At 39.1% G+C, this 12,100-nt stretch overlaps 1 protein-coding gene across 1 annotated transcript in view; it reads right to left on the bottom strand.

Moving 5' to 3' along the window:
• The window catches only part of LOC148122123 (complement factor H-related protein 3-like), a 57,264-nt gene that overhangs the window by 4,161 nt on the left and 41,003 nt on the right, over positions 1–12,100 (bottom strand). The window lies entirely within an intron of this gene.

The raw sequence follows: 12,100 nt of genomic DNA, 5'->3' as shown, positions 1-12,100 counted from the left end.
CTTCCCACATGTGGAACACACAGACACACATAGAAACACACTTAGAAACACACATAGAAACACACAAACTAAAGTAAAAATTGAAAATAAATTTCTCCTCTTTTTTCACGTATATTACTATATTTTAATCTAGATCTTCCTCACTTTATATAATTACAACTTGAGATTTCTTAAATAGTTTGGCATAAAAGTGGTCCAATCAGATCTGATACAGTAATGAATTTGAGCATAATTGTCTATGTGCATTGTACTTTTACACATAGATGTAAATATTGTTTATATGACATTTTAATTTCACAAATCTTACAGTCTTTCATTGAGAAGCAGGGATATCTATCTATCTATCTATCTATCTATACAAACAAATAATGTATAGTGTCTTCTACACTTAAATTTTAAAAATGAATTTGTGAAGCTGTCATTGAACTAAATGTAATCAGTTTCTTCCTGTTTGAAGTAAACTGGCAAGAAGTTAATAAAAAAAAAATAAGGCCTAAAATTTAAGTAGATGAAGCAACAGTAGTAGAATTCTGGAAGTTATAAAGCAAGTATATGAGTGGCAAGTGATTCATCCAGAGGAGGATAAAATTTAGGTTTAGAGAGGAAATGTCATCACACACGGCTGCTGTTGGCAAAGAGAACTCTAAAGCCTTAGGAAATAAGGAATAAGGTGCTGCTTAAAGTAGGACTGTATGTAGGACTTATTCAAAGTTGGAAAAGGAGCAGATTCCCTGAATCTCTCCACATTTGCATTACTGGTTACCATCTGAACCCTGGGAGAAGAGGGATGTTATTTGGGAAATTTGTTCTGTGCATCCTCTACATTTTATGACAGAAAGTAAATTTAAGTGGCCGAGGTACATGCTGTGTCTCTGTGGACTGAGAACTAATTGTTTGCTGTATTTTATATGCTTCTTTAAATAAACATGTCTTGGGGAAGTAGTCTATCATAAAAAAATACTGAATATGTAGGTGTGTGTGTGTGTGTGTGTGTGTGTGTGTGTGTAGGTGTAGGTGTGTGTGTGTGTTCATGTGCATGTGTACATGTGTGCATGCGTTCCTGTGTGTGGGAACACATGCACACTTATCTAAACATAGGCATGCATTCATATGTTCACATGAGCATATAAAGTCAACCTCTAATGAAACCAAATAAAATTCCACCCATTAGTATTCTTTTCCTAACATTTGTCAGCTTTAAATTCTTCTCCTTGACAAATGGTGCATACAGAATGTGACCTATTCAAATTTACAAGTGGAAGTTCTGGATCCCACAATGTTCATAGTTTAATTGTATTTATGTACTGAAGTTTAAAAAAGGAAATAATGTTGAAAGGAAACTATTAGGATGGTTCCTAATCTAGTGGTTGCTTTTGATATTAAGAACCATTACTATAAGGCAGCCTTGTATGGAGCCAGCAAAGGTATGTAATCTGACTGGGAAATCTGTGCCTTTGACATCTTATTATGGACTATGTCCTTCTGAACATTAAAAAAAATTAATGAAAGTCCTCTTATATATAACTTGAGATGGTAATGACATCTCAACTAATTTTGAACTCTGGTCCAAAGATGTGGAGAAAAGGAGGTGACCATGAGGACAGAATAACAAACAGAAAATTATACTTTTTCTGACATGGAAAGTCAGTAGATAACCTTTGAAAAGGAAAAAGAAATAAAGAAATAAAAACTAAAACCATCAAATTTAAAAATAAGGAAGCCATAAGAAAATTATCAGTTTTAAAGTAAATTTTGTTTTATAATAAGATGTTATGGTAGCTTGTAGGAAAATGAACCCCAAAGAAAGTGGCACTATTAGGACATGTGGCTTTGTTGGAGTAGAAATGGCCTTTTTGGATGGAGGAAGTGTGTCATTCTTGGGGTGGCTTTTGAGGTATTATATTTGCTCAAGTCACACACAGTGTCTCAGACCACTTCCTGTTACTAGGACACAATCTTGACCTCTCAGCTACCACTCTAGCACCATGTTTGTCTTCATGTCTCCATGTCTCACCATGATGATAACAGACTAAACCTCTGAACTATAAGCTACCACCTTAATTAAATATTTTCCTTTATAAGAGTTGCCATAGGCATGGTGTCTCTTCACAGCAATAGAAACCCTAACTAAGACAAATGAAAAGAGGAAGCTGCTCCTTTATTTTCAGGACATTATAGAATTGGTATTCATTTCAAGTACATATGCATATACCTTTAGTGTTTTTAGTTAACTAGAATATGGAACTTGAGTTGCTTTGGCAAAATTGATCTTAAAATGAGCCCTTGATGTCCAAGAGATAAAGGGGGTCCTTTCATTCCAACTTTATGTAATCCTTGAGAGATCAAGAAGACAGCAGATAAATTTGCAGTGGAGTAACATACAGAGATTTATTTGATCATGTGCTTTTTACACTTTGTTTTAAATTGAGCTATACACATTTCCCCATTCCCCTTTCTTCCTTCCCTTGCCACTTCCACTGTCTCTCCCCAGTTCCCCATGTTCCCAGCTTATTCAAGAGATCCCCATATTTTTCTCCCTTCTAGGCAAATCCATGTTTTTCCCTCTTAGCATCTTTTTGTTGTGTAGGTTCTCTGGGGTCATAGATTATAGGTTGGTTATTCTTTGTTTTATGACTGAAAGCCACTTACAGGTTAGTATATATTATATTTTTCTTTATGTGTCTGGATTACCTCACTCAGTATTTTTTTTCTAGTTCTACCCAGTTACCTTCAAATTTCAATTTTTAATTTCTTTTTTACCAGTGAGAAGTACTTTATTATGTACATGTATCACTTTTTCTTTATCCATTTTCAGGTTCTGGCTATTATGAATACTGCTGTTATGAACATTGTTGGGCAAATACCCTTGTGGTATGATTGATCATCCCTTAGGTATATGCCTAAGAATAATATTGATGGATCTTGTAGTTAATCAATTTCTAATTTTCCAAGAAATCACCATACTGATTTTCAAAGTGGTTGTACATGTTTCACTAACACCATCATTGGGGGAGTATTCCCCTTATTCCACATCCTCTCTGGCGTGAGCTGTCATCAGTGTTTTTGATCTTGGTGATTCTGACAGGTGTAAGATGGTATCTCAGAATTGTTTTGATTTATATTTCTCTGATGACTAAGGAAGTTGAGCATTTCCTTAAGTGTCTTTTGACCAATTGAGGCTTTTAATAGTGTATTTCAAAACACAACTGTCATCCTCAAACTGATGAAATTTTTCTCTTTTATTCATGGCTACAATTCAAAATTGTAAGAGGAGCTAATAAAGGACTGGTAAGATAAGTAGCATGCCACATGTGATCTATGGTTGAAGTCCATGAAAAGACAGCATAGTGAGAAACCAGGAGGTTTGGTGAAGTAAGTTAACCCTACAGATGCCAATATGCATTGTTAATGGGGCTTCAGAAACAAGGAATATAAAAGGAAAATATTTGGGGTCCTGGTAATCAAATGAAACTTAAGGACAATAGAAACAAACAACTCACACAAACATTCACATATGCATGATTACAGTAAATCAACATCTGTGCTTCTGTGGCTTTTGCTTAGATTTGTGCAAATAGAGATTTAAGGGTATGTGTACAGCCTTTGACAGGAAGAACCTCTTGAATTTGTTATAAAGTGTATGGCTATTTCTCAAGAAAATTTGTTTAGACACACCAGTGAATTTTTATTCATCACTTTTTAAAACTATTTTTTCTATCCCAGGGAAGCAGGTGAAGGCAAATGCTCCAAACCAGAAAAGCTTATTAAAAAAAATAAACATTCATATAAATTTATTCTGATTATTTAACTATATTATATATTCATGTACTTAGAGTTAAAACTATATCTAGCTATATATATCTTGCCACAATTTTTGGATTAAATGTTGTCTGAAGTTATGATGTTATAGGTTACTTGTTAGGGAAAAATCTGGCATAGTCTTGGATACAAATGCTGCATTATGGTAGGTAGAGAGATGCTCAATCGTTCCTTCAGCCTGTAGTCCTCCTCCAGTACTTTGGGAAATAGCACTCAGGAGAGCAGAAATAATGCTCATTAATTTTTCAACAGTTAATAAACACATCTTTTATGTTTTATTAAAAACTAAACCTGATTCAATTATTTTTACAGGCCTAGATGGTAAATTTATAGGGGTTATATCTGCAAAAAAATATTTCAATTTTTTAAATAAATTGTTCTATCTGGGTATTAAGTACATGAAGAGAATGAAGCATGCCTTCATCAAGATTTTCTAATCTTGCTGTGATATAATCACTTCATTGGTAAGAATCTTTTATTTTATCTAGAGAATGACCATCTTTCTTCACCCTTTAACTTTTCTTGTGGGAATCACTATATTTTCCCCATGTTTCTAGCACAATGAGTTTCTTAGGAAGGCTCAGAATCCTGGGCATAATAATGCCTTTTTACCTAAGTTAATATTTTCTACTTGACTAAGAATGATAAGATCTCTATAATTTGATGTAAATTTACTAAGCTAGTTGAGCAGTGGGGAATAAACTAGCTGGCTCCCTCTTACAACAAATTGATGCACCAAGGTGGTGGACTAAATCCATGTAAAGCCTGAGAAGGCTTGGATAAAAAATATACATACACATACACACACACACACACACACACACACACACACACATACAACAACAACAACAACAAAAAAACAATGTTCAACCACATTTTCTTTTTCAGCTGGTGGCTTGCTGCAGCTCCTTTAAGAGAGGTCTTACTGATTCAGTGGTAGCAGTCACACAGTTTCAAAATGGCAGCATCTTGATCATGGGCCCTGCTGCCAGTGCGAACTCTGACTCTTTCAGGCAGGAGGTCTGGCTACAGAGCATTTGAGTGGGCTTTGTGTGAAGACTGCAACAACTTGCTTAATGGCAATATGGACTGCCTGTGTGCCTGAGAATGGGACTGTGGGCATGGCTGTCAGAGGCAGCAAACAAGTTCACAATGCTGGGCTGGGTGGGGCAAGCAGGCAGTGTCATATTACCCTAGAAATGGCTCAGCATAAGTTTTTAAGAAGCACTTAGCATTTTATGAAGCATTCCTGGACAGTAAAGAATGACAAATACACAATAAGACAGATTCAGATATAAAAGACCTCTAAATGGGCCACAGTGTTGTATAAATGTACATAGGCTTGGGAGAGAAAAGAAAAAAGAAAACAGAGAGATAAAAATAAGTAATTTTTTAAAAAAAGAAAACAAAAGTTTTAAAGAGACAGAATACAGACAGTCATAGATTAAAGGAGTAAAGATAATAAAACATTAAACTTGTAGAAAAAGCAATAGAGTAAAAACGAGCCATGTAAAGATGGAAAATTTACAGAGTCTAGATTATGTATTTTATTAAGTTATCTTTGAATTTTTTAACTGCAGAGAGCCATTGGATTTTAAGGACTGCTAAATTAAGCCAACATATATATTTCAAAGATATCTTGACTTCAGAATTTGGGTCTAAGGTTATGTTGCTTTGGAAGAAAGGTTCTTCTTTTGTCTCCACAGAGAATGAAAACCTGTGGATTCATTCCAGGCTAAGATGGTTTGATAGAGCATGATTCCCTGAAAGGTCACCGTGAACTGAGAACTCCCCCAAAATTTTACATTTCCCAGCTGCTGACTGAGATGAACCAGGCATACAGGATACACCATGAAAGACCTGATTAACAGTGCCCTCAAACAGCAGGTAGCAGTATGGACTGAACTATGCCCATATTTACAAATATTGTTTATAATAGTTTGTTTACATTTAAAAAGTGATATGATATAGATATGAATAATTTGCATTGATATGTGGTGTGGGATAATTGTCTGTAATCTGTCAATCATGTTTTAAATAAATGCTGATTGGGCAGGCAGGAAGTATAGGTGGGAAAACCGGACAGGAAGTAGAGGTGATGCAATGAAAACAGGAAAATTCTGGGAAGCAGGAAGCTCCCTCCGCCATTCCTGCCCAAATCACCGAAGAAGAAACATGTGAGCTGACAGCTGAAAAAGGTGCCAAGCCATATGGCTAACATAGATAAGGATAATGGGGTAATATGCATTACAAGAGCTAATACAAACTTATGGAGATCTCTGTTTGATTTTTCTTGGGGGCTTGCCAGTTGTGGGGTGCCAGGCGGGACAGATACACCAACAAGCTGGTCCCTCATGTTACAGGTATGGATCTTTGTTTATTGATACAAATTTAAGGTCAATTTTGTTATATTTTTATGTATTTCTGATCTTCATTAAGGTATTGTGATTGTGTAGCTCATTTAACAATTTAATGTATAATTAAGAAATATAGGTTAATAGATACTCATCTATAATGGTCAAGCTTGTAGTCATGTTAGTTAGATTTTTCTAGATGTATAGAGATATATTTCAGTTAGATAGGTATTCTCCAAATCTTTCAGAGATCTTCAGATTATGGCATTTAAAATATTTTAATAACTTAGGATTTTCATGACAATGAGACATGTCTGCACCTGGCAGAACCAATTATTTTGGAAGAAGATGGATGTTGAAGAGGCTCTTTAGCCAAATTTGAAAAAAAATTCTCTTGTTTGGATTGCTTAACTAGACATGCAGGACCCATGGAGAAATTACTGCTGAAATTGTTTAAAGGTGAAATGGTCTTTCAGGATTTCTGCTTCATAAAAGACTCTACTACACATTCTACAGGATACAAAAGAAAGTTACTGGAAAATTATCAATATACGTGATTTAAACTGAAAATTTTCAATATAATCTGTCTTTAAAATTTTCTGCTTTGCAGAACCCCAGTAGCACAGACAATAAGAGAATCAATGAATAAATGGGACCTCCTGAAACTGAGAAGCTTCTGTAAAGCAAAGGACACTATCAGTAAGACAAAAAGGCTACCTTTGGACTGGGAGAAGATCTTCACCAACCCCTCATCAGACAAAGCTCTGATCTCCAAAATATACAAAGAACTGAAGAAACTAGACACTAAAACTCTAATTAACTCAATTAAAAAATGGGGTACTGAACTGAATAGAGAATTCACAACAGATGAACTTCGAATGGCCAAAAGGCACTTAAGGTCATGTTCAACCTCCTTAGTGATCAGGCAAATGCAAATCAAAACAACTTTGAGGTACCATCTTACACCTGTCAGAATAGCCAAACTCAAAAACACCAATAATAGTCTATGCTGGAGAGGATGTGGAGTGAGGGGAACACTCATCCATTGTTGGTGGAAATGCAAACTTATGCAGCCACTGTGGAAATCAGTGTGGCGGTTTCTTAGGAAACTGGGAGTCAACCTCCCTCAGGACCCAGCAATTCCACTCTTGGGAATATACCCAAGAGATGCCCCATCATACTAGAAAAGCATTTATTCAACTATGTTCATAGCAGCACTATTTGTAATAGCCAGAACCTGGAAACAGCCTAGGTGCCCCTCAACAGAAGAATGGATAAAAATGGTGTGGAACATATACACATTAGAGTTTTACTCAGCGGTAAAAAACAATGACATCTTGAATTTTGCATGCAAATGGATAGAAATAGAAAATGCTTTACTGAGTTAGGTAACCCAGACCCAAAAAGAGGAATATGGTATGTACTCCCTCATAAGTGGATTCTAGCCATAATTAAATGTCTTTGAGCCTATAATTCGTGATCCTAGAGAAGCTAAATAAGAAGGTAAACATGAAGAAAATCATATAGTTATCCTCTTGGATATTGGAATTAGACAAGATTGCCAGGCAAACTTGGGTGCAGGGAGGGTGGGGTGGGCGGTGGAAGTAAGGGGAGATGGTTAGAGAGAAGGGAGAGTGGGAGGATTGGGGATTGCTTGGGGGAATGTGATGGGAGGGAGGAAGGATGGATATGGGAGAAGGGTATATATCTCAACTAAGAGAGCCAATTTAGGTTTTGCAAGAGTCTTGATTCTGGAGGGATTCTCAGGCCCAAGGAGAGGTCCCCAGATTGTTCCTTGGGCAGCAGAGAAGAGCATTCCTGAACTGGCCTTGGCCCATAACCATACTGATGAATATTTTGTTTATCACCATAGAACCTTCATCTGGCGATGGATGGATACCGCACCAGCACAGTCTGGAACCATGAGTCTTGGCGGAGGGTGTCTAGGTTGAATGAAATCCACAGAGCATGAGGTTTAGGTGAAACAGCAGCTCATTTATTGTTCTGCTGGGGCTAGCTTTTATACCATGGCACCAAATGGGGAGGGGGCTGCGAAGGGACTGTCACCTGACCCAAGGAGGAACTCTCACCTGACCCCAGTAGGGGTCAAGGACTGATCACATGCACTCCACCTTCACCTTTCCCCAGTAGGGACTGTCACCTGACCCCAGCAGGGATCAAGGAATAATCACGTGCACTCAAACTTCCTCATCCAACTCCAGGAGCAGAGGGAAGTTAAGATTCTTTGCAGATAAGCACCTCAAATGGGGGCAGGAAAATATAACTCGGGGTAGCAATTCCCACAATTCCCCCAATTTTATTTTATAATGAGGGGTCCTGTCTTAGGTCCTGCGAGGGAAGTACCTCCCCTTACCCGTCACTGGGCCCCCATACCCTGTCTTAGGCGGGGGGTCTCCCCACAGGTTGCCCGTCCTTGAAGACCCTCATTTTTTCAGCATCTGCAACCATACCTCATGACTTCCGGGAGAGTCATGGGCCAGACTGAGTAACACCTGATGGTGGACAAGCTCAGTCTTGGTGAAGGTGTTTAGAAGTCGTTTTAAAAGAGCAGGCCTAATGCCACCCCTACTAATCCCAAGATCCCCAGGGACAAGGCACCTCCCCATCACTGTGCCCAACCACCAATCTGGGCCATGGCATTCCACCATCCCTCAGCAGATATAGGTTTAACCCGGGTTTCATTAATTGCAATAATCTGATGTACCAAAGAGTGGGTAAAGTTTACAAAGGAATCATTCCAAGGCCCTCTAAGGTAAGCATTAAGGCGTTGCACCTCAAAGGACATATTTTTCACTTCCATAAGTGTCAACAGGCAGAATGATAGAAATGAGAACAAGAAGCTTGTTACATCATCCACAACACATTAATCTGTTCCTGCAATAACGCTGTTTGCTGATTTAAATTTAACATCCCTAATTGAATATGTGAGTCCATGGTATTTTGAGTCTCTAAGACCTGGGTAACACGGGCAGCAAGAGTGTTAACAGTCTCTGCAGTAGCTGCATTGTGGGACACGGTGATTCCCACAACGGTGGCAGCTGTGGCTGATATGACGATGGCTGCGATGACTGCGGTGGTGATTCCAAAGTCTCTTCTCTCTCGATACAGGATAAGCTCTCGTCCATCATGTGGGTCTTCTACCACCAGGGGAACCAGAGCAGGAATTCTCACCATCAGCACGGACTCATCCGTCGGGGACCAGCAGTTGCTCAAACAGCAGGAGCTGGAAGAACAATCAAGGACACCATCCTCCCCGACCGACCCATTAAAGGAGACAAACATAAAGGGAGGCAGAACACAAGCCAGACTAACAATAGAGAAATTCATTCCCGCTGCATAGTTAATCTGGAGGGATGTTTCAAAGATGTCTGATGTGTTCCATCTGGCTGTAGCATTGAAAGCCAAGCCCCTTTGAAGGGCTAAAGGCCTAATATTTGTGCATGCACGAGGGCCACAGAGAAACATGCCCGTGAACGTAGGTGAAACTCCTGCCATATTTGGATTTCTATAGGAATAATCAAAGGCCCCTCTCAAGGAGTTTTTAGAGGTAGGACGGTGACCAAACCACCATAAATATCTATCTCCCTCCAATTTCCATGGTTCCTTGGGGGCACAATTTCCCCAAGATAATGGTAAGTACAATCTGAAGGATTGTGGCATCTTCCAACATAAGGGAGCTGGTCTCGGAGGAGCTGGAAGTCCAGAAACATTTCTTTTAAAATTTATTGGGTAAAAGATATCTCTCAATCCAAAACAAGATGCCCAGAAGAATCGACTCCCAGAGAATAATTACTAAGGACCACACATGGTCCAGAAAGAGAGATACTAGGCGTCTCTGAAATATTGCTAATCTTCCGGAAGCAGAGGGCATGAGATATATCAAATGTTAAATTACGCAATGAAGATCTTTCTAATGCTGTATTTGCTGCAGGAACCCACAAAGTATAATTGGTGGAATAAAAGGATGGAAAAACAGAGCTTACTTTACTTACTGGCATCAGTATGGGTGGATTCCTCACCAGTGCCCATCTCAGGGCTCCCTCGATGTTCTTCACTTGAATCCATATTGTCAGGACCAGTAGGCCTGGCTCCACTGGCCGAACATTCCGCTCAGGCACCCAGATGGGTTTTTTGGTTCCTGGAGGGAAGACGCAAATGGCTCCCCTCACCCTAGCCAACATGGATGTGGGTGATTGCCACTGTCCCGTGATACTATCCTTCCATCTAACCAAACCCAGAGATTGGGAAGGTTTCTGCCAATGTCTCTTCATTGCTGATAGACCTTGTTTATCTACTGTTAAAAAATTTAAAATGTATAAAATTGTAGATAACTGGGTATTTGGGGAGGTGATATACTCCCCCTTTTTTATTTTATAAAAAAATTGTTTAAGGGTAGCATGCGTGCGCTCCACTACGGCCTGTCCTGTGGGATTATGTGGAAATCCAAAGGTATGTGTAATTTGATGTTCTTGGCAAAATTTTGCAAACCTTTGGCTGGTATAAGCTGGTCCATTGTCTGTTTTGAGAAAATCTGGAATGCCCATATAAGCAAAAGCCTGTAGACAATGAGCAATAACGTCCTTAATCTTTTCTCCTGAATGTAGGGAGGCATAAATTACCTTGGAATAAGTGTCTACAGAAACATGTAAAAATTTAAGTCTGCCAGCTTAAGACAAATGGGTAACATCCATCTGCCAAAGGTGGTTAGGACAGAGGCCTCGAGGATTAACACCTTCTTTGGGGGCATTATGAAATGGAGCACAAGCTGGACACTGGGATGTGATTTGAGTAGCTGTGGCTAGAGTACAGCCAGAGTGAAACTTTAGAGAAGAGGCATTTAAATAATACTTTTCATGAAGATGACAGGCTCGTTGTTCCTCAGAAAGGAACAATGCCATTGGGCGGGTGAGGGAATCTGCAAGCTTATTTCCCTCTGCCAAGGGCCCTGGCAGATCGGTATGGGCCCAAATATGGCCAACAAAGGCAGGAAACACTCTTTGGCATATAAGACTTTGCAGCTGAACCAAAAGGTGGAAAACCTGAGAGGTAGGTAATATATATGACAAGGTTTCCAATGGCCCAACAATACCTGCCACATATATACTATCAGTATACAAATTGAAGGGTTGATCCTTGCAAAGAGAAAATGCCATAAGGCAGGCTGTGAGTTCTGCAGCTTGGGCAGAAATTGGACCTAGGGGCTGCTTTTCTTTAATTGAACCAGAGACCACCACTGCATAGCCCTTGGAAGAACCATCAGTAAACACTGAGCGCACTCCCTTAAGGGGGGAAGTTTTAATAATTCTTGGAAAGATAACAGGATGATTCTTAAAAAATTAAATTAAATGAGAATCAGGATAATGGTTATCAAAATTGGCTCCAGTGGTTGTGATGAACAAGGTCCATCCATCTTGAACCCTCTGTAGCCTTGTTATTTCCTCTTTTTGATAAGGGAATAGAAATTTATTTGGGATCCTGCCAAAAACTTGTAAACTAAAATCATATGCCTTCCATAGAAGCTGTAGCACCATTTCATAATATGGGGTCACTACTTTCTTAGGGGAAGTGGGTAAATGTAACCAATAAATGGGTCCCCCTTGCCAAAAAACGCCAGTAGGTGAAAATTGTGAGCTTGGGACGAGCCCCTAAATTCTTAGAGGAAACTCTGTCCCATGACTCATTTGCCCCTCCCTGTCTGGAGGCTTTTTCTTTTTAATCTTTTGCTCCTCTACCTTACCCACGAACAGTTTGGCCTCCTTATCAGAGGCCATATCAGAACAAAGAGAAGCCTTTGCCTCATTACCTTGAATCTCAGAGAACACCTCTTTTGTTGCTTCCAAGCCCTGCTTAACCCGGACTTTCTCTGTAAGCAAAGCATCCCTGATCAGTCTCCAAAGGGAGAACGT

Source organism: Myodes glareolus, chromosome 5 (genome assembly GCF_982192425.1).
Source record: "Myodes glareolus chromosome 5, mMyoGla1.1, whole genome shotgun sequence".
NCBI classification, from domain to species: domain Eukaryota; kingdom Metazoa; phylum Chordata; class Mammalia; order Rodentia; family Cricetidae; genus Myodes; species Myodes glareolus.
Note: the sequence above shows the minus strand (reverse complement) of the source record. Positions and strands in the feature narration are given on the sequence as shown.